The following is a 19,014-nucleotide window of genomic DNA, read 5'->3' as shown; positions in this document are numbered from 1 at the left end:
GCAAGTGAGAAATAGATGTGTATTGTTTTTAGAGTTATTCCTGGAAAGTGGGCAAACGGCAGGCCCATGCCAATTTCGTTTTTGTAAATTTTCCCAAGTGAGATTCCTATTGTGAAACACCAACCATGCAAAGATTATGATCTTTGAGGGGCATCCTGATTTCCAGAAGGTTGGAGGAAAGATGTCTCCAGTATTACCTGCCTCAGAGATTAGAAACTGTAGATATATATGCTTAACATGGACTGCCGAGGAGCCACCCAGTCCCTTCCATATGAGAAAGTCTTTATCCACAGAGCGATATATGCCGTGGGCGCGCAGCGAGGATATAATAGAATTCCATTGAACCTCCATGTCATCTCGGAAATGTAATTCATTCGCAAATTTCCAAAAGGGAATGGCTCCTTCCCATTTTTGAATGGCACTAGCCCAAAAGAAGACACCCCTATTGTGGAGCGATCTCATTAACCGAGGAGATACATGAATTTTTCCAGCCCCTCCAGCAAATTCATCCCATCCTATCATAATCTTTGCTCCAGTCTGAAATTTCCAGATTAGATTTTGCCTGAAATATGGTTCCAGTTTCCTGAAGCCTCTCCAAATAGTAGATCCAAGTGAGGACCCAATGTGATTTTCCCTGATCCAGTAAGACATGTCCATGTTGTCCATGTATTTAACGTGAGTGACCGAGCTCCACAATGAGTCACCCATAATTGCTTTCCACATAGATTTGCAAAGAAGTGCCTTCCTGAAATGCAATAAATCCAATATGCCCCATCCTCCCATATGTTTAGGGCGCGCCAGCATAGAAAGTTTGGATAGGTGGTATTTATATTGGTCTTTGTTTCATCCCCATATAAAATTGGCAGTCATCCTGTTCAAATTGTTTATTATAGCAGATGAAATATAGAACAGGTGCGCCCAATAGACCATTGTTTGTACAAGAACAACTTGAGTCAGGATCATGCATCCTCCTTTAGTTAAACATATATGCTCCCATGCTGTAATTTTCTTATAAAATCGATCTGCTATCCAACACCAATTGGCCACCCGATATCCTATAGATTTCAGATTGAATCCCAAATATTTGAGCCCATTCCGAAGCATAATTGCTTTTATGTTGAATAGGAAGGTAATCAAATCCCCATTTACATCTTCAACATGAAAGGATTTTTTCCCTTTGTTAACAATCATGCCAGTAGCGCTTTGGAATCTTCCCAGGATCTCATGTAAGAAGATCCAGGATGCTCTGCACAGAATTGCAGTTATAAGAATGTCATCAATGAAAAAATTATGGGAGATGAATATTCCTCTACATATGGGAAGGGGCCGATAGAAATTTTGCTGAATCACCCTCTTGATATGGAGGCTGAGAGAGTCCATTACTAGTATGAAAAGGAGTGGAGACAAGGAGCATCCTTGCCTAAGCCCCCTGGCTGCTTTAAAAAAAGAAGTGGGAAATCTGTTGATCAAGACAGCATAATTAACCTCCACCACACACGCCATGATCCACCTGGAACACCTGTTATCAAGACCAATCCTGGCTAGAAGACATTGGATAAAGCCCCAGTCCACACTATCGTATGCCTTTTTTAGATCTATTTTTAATATAGCAGCATCCAATTTCCTAGTATGTATAGAATGTAGGGATTCTTGAGTAAGGGCCACCACATCCAAGATGTTCCTATCCTTGAGAAAGTCGTGCTGTTCTGGGGACAGATGCAGAGATAAAACATTCCTCACTCGTATAGCAATGATTTTTGAGATTATCTTATACAAAACATTGCATAAAGAAATTGGTCGATAATCAGAAAAAGATGTAGAGAGTTTCTTCTTAGGAATCAAAGCAATATTTGGAGGTAATTCGTTGACTAATGTTACCATTTAATCTTGATTCCTCGACCATATTTAGTATATCATCCTTGAACAAGTGAAAAAAGTGGATAAAGAAGTCAATAGACCAATCGTCCAGCCCCGGACATTTGTCTTTCTCAAAGGATTTTATCGTCGCCAATAATTCATCCTCAGTGACTTTAGAGAATAGTGCAGCGTTTTGATTTTCATCAAACATAGCAGGGTATAGATCAATGCCCCATAGAATATCTTCAATGCCACTTCCAATATCTCTGTTGTAGGCCTTTTTGAAGAATTTTACTGCTTCACGTGATATATCCTCTTGGGAGAAAAAAGATTTACCAGCTTCATCCTTTATTTCCCAAATCGTGTTCACTTGCTTTCTCCTGTTTGCAAATCTGTGAAAAAACTTGGTATTTTTATCTCCTTCCCTGAGCCATAAGGCACGACTCTTGAGACGCCAAGTGGGTTCTTCCTCTGCTAGAATATTTTGCTTCCTTTTTTCGAGGTCCCATATTTGTTTCCGAGTATGTGAGGATATGGAAGCGTTTTTGAAGTGCGTAGATAAGTATTGCAATTCCTTATCTATGTCTTTCAGCTCTCTTCTATTGGATTCTGATTTCTCTCATTGCCATTTTTTGACTTTGCTGCGTAGATTTGACATACGATTAATAAAAGCCTGTGTCTGATTCTGAGCCGGACTTGTATGTTGCTGCCACGATTCCTTTATAAATTGATTGAAGTGTTCATCGGAGAGCCACGTTCAGTTAAATTTAAATGGGTAACCGAATCTGCATCCAATACTATTCCATTGAATAGAAATAGGGCGGTGATCTGATATAAAAATAGGAATTATTTTCATCGAAGGGAGACCAAATCTCTCAATCAAATTTCCATGAAGGATAAATTTGTATAGCCTTTTAGCCATGAAAGAGTCATTTGACAATCCATTATCCCAAGTGGGCCCTCGACAATCTGGCTAAATGTCAATGAGATTATTTTGAATGATGGCATTACGGATCATATGGCCAATTGGGTTGATTTTCCTGCGATTGCCCCAAATCTCATCGTTACATAGAGTACTATTAAAATCGCCCCCAATAATTAAGGAATCAATATCAAGGAATTCTAATGATAGAAATTTTTCGCAAAATGGATAACGATTTCTATATGGGGCATATATGTTTAATATGTGAATAGGATTAGGACAATTTCGAATGTAGGCCAATATGAGAATGTCGGTAAAACATTGAAAGGCAACCGCTTTAATCCATTTTGGGTCCCGTAATACAGCTAAACCTCCGGACAATCCTGCAGCATTGGTTGCCACCATGTGCCAAGTTGGGAACATCCTTCTGAAATATGAGATGGTTTGTGAACAATCATGCATTGTTTCCTGTATCAAGATCAATATGGACTTTGTGGACCGAAATAGGTCCTTTAGGGCCATAAACTTTGGGTCTGCTCCAAGGCCCCAAATGTTCATAGACAGGATGTTATTCATTGCGAACATCAGATGGCCGGCTTGCTCTAAGAGGCCCTTTTGCAGTGAAATCATCAGATGCGATTTCTGATATAGGAATATCAATCAATTTTAGATCCCTGGAAGTCATATCCTTTCTACCCTTTCTCCCGCAGAAGTGTCTACTTCCCCTCTTCTCTCTGCGACGGACCGTAATGTTTCCGGCCAAATTTGGACTTATAACAGGGGAAGGGGAACGGTCAGGTTTGTGAATGGTGAGAGGTTTCAGATTTAAAGATGCCCGATTTAACAACAGGTCTATATCACAGTCAAATGTATTTATGTCTGAGGACCCCGGGGAGTTGTAAGGAGTGAAAGACTCACACACAGCCTTCCCTTTGGGATCAGCTTTATGGCCCCGAAATGGAGAAGAAGGAATCCCAATGGAAGGGGAGGTATTTACGACTGGGGACAAAGGAGAAGAAGATATATATTGTATGGGAGGGGATGATGGACCAGCCGTGGACGGTTTGTCAATCGGCTGGGGAAGGGGGATGGCAGCATCAGGAATCAGTTCCAGAGGAGGGGGAGGTAACGTGAATCCCAATTAATTATGAATTTCAAGATTAAAGTTTAAAGATCCTTTTGACGTAGGATAGTTTAGATTAATCACATTTGAATTATCAAAGAGTTTAATTTGATAATTATTTTTGTTTCAAAAGGTAATTTGCAATCTAATATGTGATGTTGTAATTTCATGTTATGTTATTTAAATAATTGGACTTGGCTAAGTTAGATAAAAGTAAAATAAAAATAAATAAATAAAAATTAAAAAAAATATTAATAAGTAAACTAGCCTAGATTCATTTTAATTCTAGATCTATTAAATACTAAAAGGGAAGTCTCTTGAGGGCAATTTTTTTTTTCAAGTTTTGCAGTAAAAAGAAAAGGTTTGTACCTTGAGAGATTTGATCCCTCTCGAAGCTTGATAGGTCCAGAGTTAAGATGGATCTAGCTTGGTGAAGATATTAGAGTTAATTTTAGCCATACAAATAATAGTTTCCATAAAGTGGAAATAAGCTACCTTATAAATATGACTAGTTTTAGGAAACAATGCTACAAATTTTAATTGGTAGTTATGAGAGAATGATGTATAATCAAATTAAGTCTATGTAATGAAAATGGTAGGAAGCCTCACAAAAATACAATAGAGTTGATGCTTTGTAACTCAAGTTGATTTAATTAATTGTTTTAGAATACACGATTAAACAAATACAAAAATTCTAATAATAGATATACTAATCTTAGCTCGCACATGTATGACTAATTGTTCCTAAATTTATACTTTTAGTAAATTATTAAAAATAATAAGCTAACAAGTAGTTACCCAGAGTAATTAAATATAACACTCCCCCTTAATTACGACCACACCTACCTCTTGGTCTAAGTCTCAACTAAGATTTCACTATTTAGTACCATGTCAAATGCTAGTTCTATTTTGCATGCTAGTGTAGGTTATTCTCAACTCTACATTGTATAATATTTTTCTTTGTTTTGCTACAAACATTATATTATGCATACTTTTTCTTTTCCTTCAAAGTTACATCAGTCTTCTCCAATATTTCTTCATCTTCATCTAGTTCTTCTTCTGCATTTACTTATAATAAAGTTGTTAATAATTGAAAATTTTCTATCAACCTCTATTAGATAAAAGAAATTCTTCATTTTCTTTCATCTCCTCTTGTATTGTCATGAAAGCTCCAACACCTCTTTTATGATTGTCTTCATTTTCTTGTTCCTTCTTATGTTGTAGAAATTGTAACTTTTCCATTATCAATTTCATTTTTATTATAGTTACACATTTCAAGCCACTCTTTAAGAAATGATAATTCAACTCGTAATCAAATTCAACATTCCCTACTAGGTTCTTCTCACTTGTCATCATTGCTACAAATGTAGCTTGAATTTTACCATATCAAACTCCATTTTTATCTTCCGCACACGTATTTGCATAGTGGGATTAACTTTCTACATCGTGTTGATACTCTTCTTTGGCTTTTGTAGCCTCTTGCATGACATCTCCAATTACTTCTACGATATCAAAATATTATGCTTCTCCTTTTATTATGGAAGTTTCATGAACAATTGCAATGCTCTTTTAATCAATATTGTTCCTCTTTTCACTTGATCTCATTTCAATAATATTCCAAGCTTCTTTAGATGTCATTATTATTGCAATCTTACAAATAATGATGATAATGAAACCTTGTTGAATTAAAAAAAAATCTTGTTGCATCACCCTTGCCATTGGCTATAAGTTGACCCCTTTCATTTTTTTCCATCGTCATATCGGTTCTTTAACTTCGAGTCCTTCAAACTCATTCAAAAAATAACCCATCATTCTTCTATGCGTAGCATAGTTTGCATTTTAATGGCTCAAAATTCATAATTTTTATAGATGAAAATAAAATGTTTAAGAGGATAAGAACTCCTATGGAAATTCTTCCTCATAAATTTGGGGAAAATTCAATCACCTTTTATAATCAACTTGGGAAAGAAAGGCTTCTTATTTCCTTTGTTTTCCACCCTTCGATGAATTAAACATCTACATATTTGTACATAGACCTTTCTCGAAAGAATATTATTATTTTTCTTAAAACAAAAGAAATATCCCTTCTAGAAAAAACAAATTATTTCATTTAATTTGAAGTTTATGTAACCATATAAAAGATACTAAACTTATATTACCACATTTTTTTTCCTTTATATTTTGGACTTCAATGAAATTGATTCTAGTAGATTGAAGATATTAAATCACTATTGGAGTTTCCTTCTAGAATAGACACGAGTGAGGAATCAATAAAAAACGATATCTACAATTTCTTATAGGGAGGTTCTGCAAACTAGAAAATATTTGGTTATGTCTTCCTTTAAAATGGTGACTACTTCACCTAATAACATCAATTTGTGGCATCCATTGTAATTGTAATATAGTGAGATACTCTCATTCATAAAGGAGATGGCTCGGGTTTCTAACAATGGAAATGGAAGTGTGTATGCTCATAAAAAATGCTCACAAAAATTCCAGTTCTTTGTTGTGCTTTTATACTTCTTGATACCAATCTAAAGGACAAATGATGGAACTAGACACAAAACAACTAACCACATATAAAATAAGTTAGATGCTCTCTAACTTGAATTGATTCATTTACATGATTGAAAATACATCATGAAATAGACGTAAGAAGGATAATAATATATATGTAATCTCATCTCACACTTGCATGCATAATTTTTCCTAGATTTAGGCCTTATATAAAACTCATTCATAGTTTTTTTTCTCTTTTACGGGGTAAATATAATTTATTGCCTGAAAATATAAAGTACATGTGAATCCATCGAGTTTTAGGTTAGTTTGTCACTAGGAAAACCACACCATAACTATAATTTCAACATTATTCGAAAAAGAATCAAACATATATATCTTCTTATTCATATAAAAACTAAAAACTAGGCCACATACACCAATTACAAAATCATAGATATAGACAAAGAGCATGAAGGAATAATACGGAAAGTGATTGATTAGGGAGATTTTTTCTTCTTAATATGGTCCAACATTCTTACTTGAGGGTTGAGCCTTTAAAGAATTTCCATGAAGAGGAGATTTGTGATACTAAGGAGAGGCATTCTTAATTGGCTAACTTTTATGCAATTTGATTTCTAGTTCTAATGTGAGTAGGGATGATCACTAGATTGGAAGGATGGAGTAGTGGTACACAACTGAGTAGGCTTTCAAGTTTCTAGTTTTGAGGTTTTTTTGTTAATAATGAGGTTCCATGTAGGTTCTTGTGTACCACAATAATAATGAGCTTGGAATTTCCCTCCACTAGAATATTAGTGTAGCCTTAAGCCTGGGAAATTAATAGGCCCTCTTCGAGGTGATGCGTCTCCAAATTATATACAAATAAAGTCCCATCTGACCATCCTTCAACACAGTTAACCTCTCTCTTTTCATTTGGTAGCATTTTTTGAGATATAATGTGCTCATTATGAAGATTTAGAGATAATTACATATTATGTGCCTAATATTATTTATTTTGTAGAATATTGAGATAATATTGAGTAAATTTTGAATGAGATAATATAGGGAATTTCTCCCCACTATTGGATCAACCAAGGTTGGATAATAAACGAATGGAATATTATAAAGTTATTGAACATAATATATCGGGTGATTGAGAAAATCTAGGAATGTGTTCCATGTCATTTAATGAAGATTCCTAATAATGGGAACCAAATCGTCTTTTTGAAGGACTTTGGAGGGGAAATCTATCTCCTCTCAAGGAGGATGCTTCTTCATCAATTTTTATAATTACCAATTTGAATTAGCATTTAGGGGCATGATTTTCTTAGTCTTCTTATGAAGAAAACTTGTCATATTGAATCGCTACTTTCATTTCTAGCAGGGATGTAATTGTATTGACTCTAATAATGAAGTTTGGTGCCATTTTTAGCTTCTAAAGATTGGTTTCCTTCATAGGAATCTAAGTATGCATGGGATTGGCCATCTAGAAAGCCTTGGATCCCTGTTGTATAATTTCTTTATCTTCTTTGCACTTCTTATTCACTTGCATTTATTTTTCTTGCATTTCCTATTTCTTCACTTAATATTCATGTTTCATTTGTTGTAGGTTAGATTGGTTAAATCGAAATAAGTTGTTTTGCAAGTAATTTATAAAGTTACAAGTATGATGCATATTTATATCGGCTTTTCCAAGCCATATTCATCATTGGTCTACTTGGATTGGTTTACTAGTTCACAATTTTGGAATTTCTGGAAGTATCCTATAGCAAAATAGTCGTGATTTTCTGTTAAATTTTAACACATGTTAGTTAGATTATTTTTAGTTGATTCCACTTGGATTGAAGCTTCAAAAAATCCAACCTAATAACAAAATTTTCACTTGATTAGATTAGGCATTTGGTACGTAGATCAACTCACTAGTTCATTATTTTGAAATTTATGGTTTTAGGTAGTAATTTTATGCTAAATTTGAGTACACATTAGCAAACCTCTTTTGAGTTGTTTCCACTTGTATTGAGTCCTAAAACCATTCTACTTAATAAAAAAAATTTACCCCATAACATTTTCACTTGGTTAGGTTATGCATTTGGTAGGTTAACTATCTCACTATTTCTAGAATGTTTGATTGTTAGAGTATTCGGTAATTTTTAGCATATGTTAGTAAGGGTTAATTTTGATTAATTATACTTGGATTGGTGTCATATGAAATCTTAATTAATAACAAAATTTACCCCATCTCACCTGCATTTGATTTTTTTTGGCATTTGGCAAGTTAACTCAAGAAACAACAATTGTGTAGCAATTGTTTTTCAAGATCTTCCTTGTCCATATTCAATCCAAATTTATGGTAGAAGTAAATTTATAGCGTATGAATTATTTGAGACTAATTTGGTTGGGATGAGTCTTGGTTAGGTTTCCATTTAGCACTTAGATTACCCGCTTCTTGAATGTTGGTTTCTGTAATTAGTCTAGATTCACTTTCCAACAAAAGTAGAATAGATTTTCTTATTGATATTTACCTTTTACACCTTAAGATTGGAGGCTTACCTATATATTTGATCATTTGAAGTTTTTCCATTACCATATATCACTTTCATCAAACGGATTCAGATAATGAAGAGGAAGATGTTTGTTTCACATACAATGGTGGCCTCTCTTAAGCTTGTACAAACTTCAAGCTGATAATTTAAATTGGTAGCCTTGAGAGTTGTAGCATTATTATAGCAATACTAGGGCTCATCAAGACCTTTAGGGTGCATAAGAATGCTCGACTAATAAGGACCCTTTAGGGGGCTCACTATTCATATGGTGAGGAGAGGTGCTCTACCAAAAGGATGCGCAAGCAGGCTCGACTGTTAAGGAGAGGACCTTTAGGGTGCGTAAGCACGCTCGACTAATAAGGACCCTTTAGGGGGCTCACTATTCATATGGTGAGGAGAGGTGCTCGACCATAAGGGATGGAGTCACTCACTATTCATATGGTGAGGGATTTATCGCTCGACCATAAGGGAGAGGGCCGCCATCGAGAGGAGAGGGAGAGGATATGGAGGCAGGCTCAACTGTTAAGGAGAGGACCGGAGGGACGGAGTCACTCACTATTCTGACGGTTTTTTGGGGCCATTGTCGGGGAGGGTGTCAAAGAAAGAACTCTCTTTTTCTTGGAATGATTCCTTTTTTAAATTGTGCATTCATATTCTTTGAAAAAAAAATATTGCATTAGACATCTTGCATTGCATTATCATTCTCATTCAAAAAAAATATATAAAAATCCAAAATTACTTCTCCAACACCAAAACGCCCCCATTTGGATCACATGGGGTAGTAAGAACCACATCAACATCCACTTTTACACATAGAATAAGAAGAGGTGGAAAATAAGATAGAATAAATGGATGAAGATGATGACAATGAGAAAGATCCTCTTAGATTTCCCATTCAGGATATTGCTATCAGTGTTCATATGAAGAATATCCCTCCATATTTCCTTCCCAAATTCCATGGTATGAGGTCAGAGGATCCAAACACCTTTCCATTTTAATTTGAAATACTTTCTAGATCTTATGGTTACTTATTAAATGCTCCAAAATTGAGATTGTTTCTGGATAGATTGGAGGATAGAGCTCTTAAATGGTTCATGAGTTTAGGGATTAATTCAATAAGATCATGGATTAATAAGTAAAATATATTTCTAGAAAATATGTAAAGTTCATGACCTTAAAGAAAAAACGTTTAGAAAGGCTCAAACAAAGATGAGAGCCTTGAGGATCTAATAGAGAGATTTACATATAATGTTAAGAGAAAAATTACATCATTTAGGATTTGACACACTAAAAACCCTCTTACTCAGAAAAATTAGGGATGAGTGGATTGATCTCCTTGATCTCATGAGTAGAGGTGATCTATACGAATTATCATTTGAATAAATTTGTGAAATATGCAAGCGCATATCAAGAGGAAGAGTAAGAGTAATTAAATTAACATCGAGATCGGTAACTCAAGTTTAACTTGGAAATTTGCTTGATACCTTTAAAATATATATTCTTAGCAATCTAAGTGAACAAGTAGACATGTTAAGAATTGAAAATTAGAAGAAGGAGGATGTCGATATTTGTGTTATTCATGTAGAATCATATGCTACTAAATATTTCTTTTCATTCCCAAGATTGAAAGAAGTTTACCAAGCGGACAGTGAAGAAGATCAAACACTAGATTAGTTATGTTATTTATCTCCAATAATACCATGGAATCCTAGTCAATATAGTACGATGCAAGGTCCTAATTCACAATTTGAAGGTTATGCCTAAAGTAATTGGAACACACCCTTCCCTTGGCAAGATTGTCCATCTCATCTCCTAAACTAATCTTGGCAAAAAGGTTTGCAAGGACCTTATGGGAGAAATCCATAATATTGTCAACTGTTTCCTTATTATCCTCCATGCCCAACTCCATGCTATCCATACCATCCACCTCTTCCACAACCATAACCTCAACCACATCCATCTGAAAGATCCACTCCCACTCAAATACTTGTACAATCATTTTTGAACCCAAACATTGAAGTAACTCAAACCATTTACAATGTTGAGGTACAACACTCCCAAAAACTTCTTGATCTAAATTATGTTAATCTTAGATAAGGAAAAATATTAAAAAAAATGAGTTTCCCTTGATTTCATTAAAAAACAATATCTAGAAGAAGAATATCTAGAAAAACAATGAACTACATTTAATGGAGAGCAATAATTGGAGCCTCAAATTGAATAATTTATACTATGCTTTTCATCAGATGATTTATGTGTTCAATGAAATAATCAGAAAATAGTAGAGGATTTAAATGGCATGAAAGAATAATGCATACAAAATGATCCATATGATCAAGTGAACCAAGGGAATCACAACTATATTGAACTTTGGTTCCTGACAATCACTAAGTCGGAACCAAGGTCAAAGTAGTTAGTCTCACATATTTAGGTACATGTCAAATCATATCTTTCAAGCGTACACATGACCTTATATGTCATGTTGTTATGAACATGGATCCACTGGAAGTATTCCTATACTTGGAAATGATTTTCTTTTTTTCAAGTAGAGTAGGATATAGGAATTAAAAATAAAATCTCATGTGAAAACCTCCTTTGAGGTACCTGAGATTGGGTCACTGATTGAAAACTTCCATGAGCTGGTCAATGGGTTGGAAAAATAGAAAAAGAGGAAAGAAATAAGATCTTAGATGAAAACCTATTCTGATGCGCCTAGGTAGACCTACCTGTTGAAAAGCTCATTGAGATAGCTAATAGGCCTATGAAAAAAATGAAAATAAAAAAGGATTTTTTGCACTATGTATCTCCCTATGATGAATGCAAGTGGTCTCCAACATCTGCAAGCAACAAAAGGAAGTTAGAACCATAAGAAGAAGTTGATCTAGTCAAAGGAAGTCAAAATTGAGCTTTCACCACCTTTTCCCAGATGCTCCAACAAGACCAAGGCCATGTCAATCCATCACCCTAATCCATTTTCAACACTCAACCATCATTCCAATCCTTTTAGATTCATTTTACTCATTGTCTTATAACTGCTATAGGAAAGTTTTGTATTTGCTATAAGATTGTAAAAACCATAGAGAAGAAATTTTTTTACCATATCTTGAAAATCATGCATCTTTCTGCCAAGATGTTTCATGGGGAGATGCATAAAGATTATGGTAACATGCTTAAAAAATTTCAGCAAATTCCAGTGCATACTTTTTGTGAAATTGGCCAGCGTCACCTACAACCATTTCCCGTTTGTTTTCAAGATTCGCGGATCCATTGGCCAAGAAGAATTATGGGGAGATGTATAAGGATGATGGTAACATACTAAAAATATTTCAGGTGAGTCTAATTTACCATTTCATAGATATGGATTAAAGAGGTATGCTAAAATATTGTCCTATATTGCTACGTGATTTTCCCATATTTGTTACAGGATTGTGATCAACATAGATTCAAAAGGTTTTAGATCTTGTGCTTTTCACTTAGGAATAAGAGGAGGGTTCCACCACACTCTCATCACCCATTTTCCACACCACTTGGCCACTCTACCCAAATTTCCACTTCTGTCCATAAAAAATTACTCATGCTCACCCCTTCTTACATCCCTTCCACCGCAAAAAAAGCATTTGACCCTTTTCAATAAAATGTCCATGAATTATCATTCTTTTTAAAGGAAAGAATTGAATTAAATTGCTATCCTAGGAGTTCTATTTGACTGTTACAAGAAGAAATACAATCTTGTAGCAAGCTACACAGACCCTACATGACCATAGTTGGGAGCACTTGGAAGCACCAAAATGAAGAATCAACCATCATAGAGGCATGAAAGACTCATTTCCTTGATCCTTGGCAACTAAAATAAATTTTCAGAGCTGCTACAATTTCAATGTTCATCTCCCACAAAAAGATTTGATCCACCATCAACATATCATGTGTTGAAAATTCTCTATCAATCTAGTACATGCCAAAAAAAATTCCAAAATAGAGCTAATGCACAAAGAACCAAGCATGAGAAGGTGACCTCTCAAGAAACCAACAGATCAACCACTACTCCTGAAGCAACATGCGAAGGAAATTATCTCTTAGAAGATGCTAAAGAAAAACCTCTTTATGTCCAAAAATTCCATGCAAGCACCAGAGTCTCAACACCATCAATAAGAAGCCTCTAGGTGGGCACATGTGTACACTATTCTTCACCTCTCCCCTTGAGTGGATTATCGGCAAGGAATATGTTGCATCCAAAAACACTTTTTTATTGTATTGCATGGAAAGAACTCCAAAAGGAAGATAGACATATCATAATATTTAACGTAAATGGAAAAATTCAATTATAGTAATTTTAAAAATGTTTTAGACATGGTTCAGGTGGCCAAGGTTTTTTGGTGTGCCTCATGCCTAATCACATGTCTAAATTTCTACTTACTTTTTTCATATGACTACCTTCTTGGAAATTTAGGACGGAATTTGGTTTCTCAAAGCTTGGGAAATTTGAGATAAAAAAGGCCACTCTAAATCTAAGATTTAAGCGAAGTTTGGTGATTGGTTTTATATCTTATACACATTAGGGATCATAGAAATCAATACCTCCACTCTATCACTTTGTACTAGAAAATGAAAACTATTTACACATAGTCATCTAAGAAAAGTAGGAGAGTTGCAATGAGATAATTGTCCATCTGAAAGGTATCTAGTGGGTCTATAAGAATTTGTGATTATGTATGCTTAATCTAGACACTTTTTGTTACTTGTAGATACACGCCTTTCAGGAAGGAGATAAACGTCACCAATACTAGCCACTTAGGATCCTACTCCTGCAGCTTCTTTTGAGAAATGATAATCGCCCAAGTTCATTATATTGTTATGTCTATGTTTTTTGAATTCCACTTTACATTTTTTTGTGTCACACAATTCTGGATAATATTTTATATGAAATGGATTTTTTTTAACTTATATGCTTCCATGGCCATCCATTTTCCATGTTTCTTTGATAGTTATATGGAAACTCTATAATAGATTAATTTTGATAAAAAGAAGAATGTTGCACCATCTTTATTGTCACTGGTCTAGTTTTCCTTATTGGAGGCCTCAATAATAATAATACTATTTGTATGTTTAAACTTTGAAATAATAAAAGTCCCACACACATATATAAGTTTAGTTAACCCTTTAATTAATTATTTTTCTGAAAATAAAATATGTATTTAAAAAAGATTAGCTCGCTTTATAAATGTAGATGAAAATAGTGAAATAAATTATTAAAATATGTTAGAATATAATTTATTAATCTATATAATATATCTTGGGTTATGTTATAATAAATAATTTTCCTTTATTAAAGTTTGTATTAAAAAGGACTATTTATAGAGTGAAGATATTAAGTCCATTATGTTTATAAAAAGCAAATTTTGTTAAGTATTAATTTATAATTTTGTAATATTTCAACAAATGATATAATTTATATTAATAATGAATTTAATTAAATTATGTGTGTGTGTGTGTGTGTGTGCGCACACACACACACATATAGCACTTAAATATGATTTTTAAACTTGGTCTTGATGCAAAGTAGTTGATTATGATTTTTCTCATGGGATTCTTCAGCAAGGGAATAATTTAGGTATCTATCCATATAGCATTATTCAACATGTGTCTTTCTCTACAACATCTGATACTCAATTCAACCATTTCACTTTACCACCAAGGATATCTAATGACTTAGTATATTGCCTCCTTCCACATTGCTTTAGAGGGGAATAACTCAACCTTCCTAATTGGAATACTTCCAATTGCAAGAAGTCAGCCCAAACTGAACTCATCGGTCCTATAGTTATTTCTTTTAATTCTATTTCCCGAGTTGTTTTCATTCCTTTCTTATTTCCTTTTCCATATGAAAGTTGGGGAGGATTATGTTTCTTCCTATTTTTGGGCCTCTTCATCTCCTATGTTTCTATCTATTCCGTTCGTAGCTCAACTCCTATGAAGCTTGGAAGGTATTCTCCTCAATATTTGGAATTATTTGGCATTTCATCCCTTCCTCCACCTTTTTCCTCTCCGAGGCCCCCTTGTGACTCCCTCTTGATAACTCTACATGAATTTTTTCTCTACCTACTCCATTTCCGTAAGTCATTCATTGTTCGTTTTCGACCTATGTATGTTCCCCTCCTTCTTGTTGTTCCTATCCCTCGATCTTCCTCTCCCTCTTTTATGGTTGTGGCTAATCACATCCTTTGGTTGTATTCGTTCTCATGTTGACCTTGTATTCTATGCTTCTGCAAAGTGGTTCTCCTTCGATTTCAGCTGCTCCTTCCTTTCGTACCTTAGTATCTAGAATTTTTACCATCTCTTTCCCCTCCACCATGCCTCCTCAATGTGAACATGTCCATAGGGGAGAAAATTACGATAAGGAACAGGTCTATAAATGCAACATGTGGATGCACCACCATCTGGACGAAGCCAACTCTCGTTTCCATGACATCATAATGGGCCCCATCTAGAAGGATTGATCTTGTGCTGGTGGAGAGGCTCCTCCCATAGAGTTCAAATCTTAGACACAAAGGTTCCTACTATGTTGGAAGATTAGGTACTTGACTCTGCAAACGCTCATGACTATTTTAATTAGTATATGAGAACAATTTATCTTTACTACAACATAAATTTCCCCTCTCAAAAACACTAGTGGACCAACGTGATCATGTAGAAGACATCCATTCCATTTATCATATACATTACCACATAAAGGACTTAGAATGATGGATGAAGTGCATAGAATAGCATCTCAGCATACCACACCCAATGGGAGGCTCTACGAGAGACAACAAATGCCCAATTTAGATTGTTGTTATGTCAAACTCAAATCCTTCTATTTGAGTTTCTATCATGGTCCTATTATATTGGTAATTTTTTCCAAATGTATATTTATATTGCCAATTAGGCTAGCTATTCAATTTAAGTATGCTAAATTTTTAATTTCCTAGGACAAAACTACCTCATACCTCTCCACAGAGAGTATAATTTTGGCTTTGGGGAGTTCTCCCTTGCAAGATACTGACTTAAATATATCAATATTATTTTTTAATCTCTAGTTTTGAAGAAAATATAATTTACACCACAAAATAAAATATTATTACTATCAACTTTTTTGTTTCTAATTTAGAAACTTTGTATTACGTCAAATGACGATTACATAAAAAAAATTGCAACTAGCTTTCATGAATAGAAACTAGACCAGTAATATATGTTTAGGGTCTTGAGGTTACTAATGCCTTGTATAATTAGAGCATCGTGTAAATAGAAAATTATAAAAACAATTTATTGTACTAGACCTTGAAAGACATCAACATGAGAAGACAAGAAATACTACTAACGTTGCAAGCAAATAACCAATGATTCATAACAGCTATTAGGTAGAATATCTAAGAACTCACATTGGTTGGTCACTACCCTCATCTTACCAGAATGAAATCTTGGCTAATCTCTTAGCTAGAATGGCTAGCTTGGAATCTATGTTGTCAATTTTTTCTTCCATAACTACCAATATGATAAAATTCTCTTAATGAGTCCTCTTTTACCTCCCTATCTGGTCTGCAATATTAACCTTGTGTTCCTTCACTCCATGACTAATGAAGTGACAAGAGAGCATGCCATCCAAAAAGTATAGTGGGATCTACAATCCCCTTTCATGTTAGCTAACATCATATCATGGTAGGGATGGGGGGCGGGGGAAGGGGGAATGACAACTATTAAACAAATTTACATTTAAAAAAAATATCTACCTTAGAGATCCTTAATTTATAAATAGGATTTGTGGAAATATCATGGGCAAATATCATGGATTAGTCATATCACATTCCCAAAAAATTGTAAGTCACTTTCATATGAAGTTTTTCTTTAATTAATTAATTTAATTAAAAAAGACATAATTTATGTAGATAAATCTCAATATTTGATCTATGAATACTACTAAAATATTCTAAAATATTTAGTGTAAGTTAAACCCCTACCATATTCCTAGGAATTATTGATACATAAAATAAACTTAGGAAACCCCATTCCAAAATAAAAATGCTTACCAACATAATACCAAAAAAAACTGAATACTAGCTACTATTCTCACAAAAATTGAGCTCAATAAAAAAATTATAATAGATGCAATAGTTGTATGCAATTATAAACCTACCTAAAACCATAAAGTATGACTATGTTCAATATGACTATTAGCATTCAATTGAAAAATTGTGAAGGATATCCATAAACATTGTCTGTGAACACATGGTGTAAAACTATATTTATAAGATATATTTTTTTTCTTGAAATAGAGTCATGAATTTTGAAAATATAATTTAACTGAATTGAACTTGAATTCAAATTCTGCGCAGAATAAAGAAGAATTTGGACTTATTCTATGGGCCTTCCAAATAGGTAAAACATAAATCCCATCTAACCTCTCCTAAGCATGTAAAGGCTATATTAAACCTACCCTTTTTCACTTAATAACATACTTTCCTTTATTAATGAGTTCTTAAGAAAGTCAATGAAATTCTTCATATCTAATGTTCATAACATGGTTATTACAGAGGATTTTCAAAATACTTTTCATAAATTTCAAGGCGATCCAACTTAAGATATTCATTGGACTTGATCCCTGCTACATGAATGTATCAAATAAATTATATTAGGGAATTTAATGCCCCTTATTGCTGCTATGAGGTGAACCAAGAAGTAAGATACCCTTTTTAAAGGATATTTGGAGGGAAAAGTAGTCCTCCTCTCAACAACACTACCCCCTACTCATTCGCATAAATAAAAGGCTCGAGTAGCCTAGTACAATAGTGTAGAGAAGCATGCGAGCATAGGAGAAAATATCAAGATTATTTTTTCAAGCAATTTTTATAACTCTGTCATGAATAAGAAAACTTTAGTTAATGGAAGTGATATATGATTTTAGATCTTAGTCTGGAATTACTCCAAGGGTTATGAGATTCCTTGTGTTACCACCCACGACCACCCCTGGTGCTCTAGATCCCTCCTTTATTAGTATTTTATGCATCTTTTTATTTTGCAAAGAATTCATGAAAGTTATTTCTATTTATAGTATTCATGAATGCTTCACTACAGATTTTTCATGAACAATATTTCCTTACAGGTTATTTGAGAACTTGGTGATAACAGTTGTAGTAGTACACTAGTTACATGACATTTCCGCCTTGCACTTAGTTCATTCCCCTTTTTTGTTATTTATTTTTTGTTCATTTTTCACCGTTTAATGTTTCATGTACTAAATCTATTTTGCAGCTACAAGAAACACACATATTTGAGTTTTTCTAAGTGACACTTTCAACCATGTGCTATGATGCTTTGAATAGGTGTATTTTATTATTTTCTAACTTTTCTATACCTTATTTTCTCCTACAACTCACATTTTTCGTAGTTACCTACTTTGTGGGTTGCCTCTTATATCAAAATAGGGATCTTGTAGTAGCTTGTAACCAAGCTTCCAGAGTCAGTCAGATTCACAATAAATTCTTGATTTTTCTTCATTGATATATTATGACACTCCTAGAACCTTGATAATGGAACTTGAAGGTAGAGATACCTTATAGATGCTTTGATTCTTTTTTCTTACAAATTTGTTTTTTTCTACAAATTAGAGTTTAGAGTTTATAATTCACTTCAGCAATTTGATTTCATTTCCTTGCAAGATAGCATAAAGTTGTTCATGTGTGTTTATATTTCTTTGTATATAAAATAGAAGTGTGCCTTCCTTTATTGCAATTAACCTAAGTTTGCATGCCATTTTCCTTTCAACAAGTTATTTCCTACACTTACAATTTTCCTATAGCGTATATTAGTCAACTCGGTATTTGTACATCTATCTTTCATTTCATTATTTCCACCTCATAAATCAATTAGAGAAAGAGATAATACCAGTTGCAGATACAGTGATGGACCCTCTTAAATTTGTATGAACCCTTCGTTAACAATTAATGTTGTTACTCTTGGGAGTTATAACATTATTGTTGCAATGCTAAGGGCCAACAATTTTTGGCATAGTTTCTCAAGAGGTTTTAATCTACTTTCTTTTT

The sequence above is a fragment of the Pinus tabuliformis genome, chromosome 1_1 (genome assembly GCF_031772625.1).
Source record: "Pinus tabuliformis cultivar Carrire ecotype Pingquan chromosome 1_1, CPIR1, whole genome shotgun sequence".
NCBI lineage: Eukaryota > Viridiplantae > Streptophyta > Pinopsida > Pinales > Pinaceae > Pinus > Pinus tabuliformis.
The sequence above is the reverse complement of the archived record's forward strand: the minus strand, read 5'-3'. Positions refer to the sequence as shown.